Genomic DNA, 2,766 nt, shown 5'->3' on the forward strand with positions numbered 1-2,766 from the left:
CGCAGCATAATTTTCTCACTAATTTTGCACAAGTTGCACCCCTGGTGGTGAAATGGCGTCATATAAAAAAAAATATTTTTAAAATAAACCCTTTGTTATAAAATAATATATTAGAACTATTATTCTTCAAAAATTTAAGCTTTCAATATCCAAACCCTCTCTCAAAAAAAAAAAAAAAAATCCAAACCCTCTTTGCTCGGGTCGTGACCTCTCAAATTTTTGTATGATTCAAATCTGAATTTCAACATTGAATTCTCTGAAAATGGAAATTTTTAGGGCAGTAAGTACTGTCAACCAAGACTAGAGGGGTAGATTAGAATAGCACAACAAAATATCTAATTATGCATTCAACAATGAAATAAGCAATAATGCAATATGATCAACTACAACTAAAGTGCAAGCTACTTGAAACTGTGTCACATCACTATGAAATCCGCTCCGGGTCTGCTATCTAATCCTATTTGTAAACAATTAGACATGCGTCTTAGATGAGTAGGATATGATATGAAAAAACTAATAATCAGTAATACACATACAGTTAACATATGAACAAAGATGCTCAGAGATATACTCTTAATAAGCCATACTATACGCTATGCTAAGCATGCAAGTGCCTTGGCACCAGTGCCACAAACACAGTTGATATAATATCAATACCACATATAGTATCTCTAGTACCATCTCTAAGACCATATCTTTCAGCTCCATAGTCACTCCAGTATAGCTTAATTGTCACAACATACCTAATCAGTCAGACATATGTTACTTATCCGTTTTGATACTGTTTGAGCAAATTCTAGCGTTGTATCCCAACACAATGTTTTCTAGCTCTCTGTACCTTGCCCGTACCTTGGTATGCGCCGTCAGGCATAAGAATGCTAGGATCATATATGATTCTATAGAACTTGCATTAGGTTATGTTTCGGTTTACTAAACTTGGCACACATCGACACACACACATGCTAGCTTGTGCCTCTACTCTATAGACCAGATCTTTACTAAATAATCATCTGCACTGGTAAATAATGGATTGGTCTCCCGACTCACATATCCTTACATACTTGTGTAAATCTCTATCACGATTCCTTGACTCGGCCATTAAATCCTCAAGCCACGACCTGGCACATAATATCATCAGGTCTCTACCTAGTACTCATATAATTCACAGGCCTATACTCGGCACAGATCATTTACACATACATATCTATATCCATTGTCAAGAGGATTTCAATCCGCTATTTACGATAACAGTTACATCAATTCATCAGCAAACTCGATCAGGTGGCTCAAACAAGGCTACTCAACATGCCATAAATACAAATATGTATCAATATAATACTCAATTCAACTCATGCAGTATGGCAAATTAGACTCGACATAATTCATGTCATACTAATACATTACTACGAAACATGCAATTTTACACAATTAATAGCATATGTGCGGAATATTACATTCGTATACTACAAAGTTCATACTGTCATCATGATAAAAGAATGATAAATATTGTAGACAACAAAATAACATAATTGTTAATTTAATGAGATAATATCGTACTTACAATTTATTGTTGTGTATTGGGTTGGTAGAAGTTGAAGATGGGGTCTGTGGTTACTATCGGTTGTTTCTGATCAATCGATCTAGGGTTGAGGTTCGGTCGGCCACCCTTATAAAGTTAACTGTGCTCGAATTGTTCGACCATTAGAACTGTTCCTGCTTCGTTTGACCGCAGGGGTGCGCTCGGTTCGATCGTGTCAAAACACAAAAAATAAGTCCAAGTTTCATCAAACAAAGGCCCAAAAAGAACCAAAACTCATTAAAAGATCAGAAGACTGCGAGACACTTCTATGTAAAGGATTTTACCTTATTATTTGGGTTTCAAGCTTTAGAGTCAAAAAATAGGCGTAAGTCGCCATTCCGATCTCTACGCTCTATATGGAGTCACCGGCCGGTCTCTAAGTCTTGGCAGAGTTTGGGAATGGAAAGTTTAACTCTCCTTTGGAGAAGAATAGTTGTAGTGGAAAAAGGAAAGAAGATGAAGAGAAAGAGAAGAGAGATATGATGTAGGTGAGAAGGAAGAAGAAGAAGAAGAAGAGAGAGAGACAGTGAGAGACTGACGAAAGGGTACTAAAGTAAATATTCGATAAACTTTGCGGGTATCAACTCTGCGGGTACTGAAGTTTTTTGTATATGATTTAACGAAATGTTAATGGAGAAGCTGACGAAAAAAAAAAACCTATAAAATATTAAATTGATGTACTTTAAATCAGAAGATACTAAAATAAGAAAGTGCGAAACTACATTAATGATATTTGAAATTTAACCATCAAACCATCCCAAACTTTTTGTAACTGAATTGTCAACGTTAAACAATCCCCTAGGGTGTGTTTGGTTTCACGTAAAACTATGGAAAAAAAAATTTTGGTGGAAAAAAAATTTTCAGTGGAAAAAGTATTTTACGCTGTTTATGTTTGGTATGTAGGAAAAGAAAAATCGTTTTCCATGTCGATTGTTTGGTTGAAAGGAAAAGAAAAATAGATGAAAAACTATTTAATATTTTTTTATATTATTATATTATTAATATATAATAATTAATATACTACATATAAAAAATTATTATATATATTTTCTCCTATTATATATATTATATAGTATTAATATATAATAATTATCATAATATATTTAATTATTATAATTTATATTTATAAAAAAGTATATTTAAAAAATATATATATAATAAATATGTAACATAATATATATATAATA

At 32.8% G+C, this 2,766-nt stretch overlaps 1 long non-coding RNA gene across 1 annotated transcript; it reads right to left on the reverse strand.

Annotated features, from left to right (window-relative positions):
- On the reverse strand, window positions 1,403–1,934 carry LOC109719785. The gene is made up of 2 exons (XR_002218775.1): window positions 1,864–1,934; window positions 1,403–1,739 (listed from the first exon to the last, which is right to left on the reverse strand). It is a non-coding gene; the product is annotated as an uncharacterized LOC109719785 (long non-coding RNA).

The sequence above is a fragment of the Ananas comosus genome, linkage group 13, assembly GCF_001540865.1.
Source record: "Ananas comosus cultivar F153 linkage group 13, ASM154086v1, whole genome shotgun sequence".
Lineage (NCBI taxonomy): Eukaryota > Viridiplantae > Streptophyta > Magnoliopsida > Poales > Bromeliaceae > Ananas > Ananas comosus.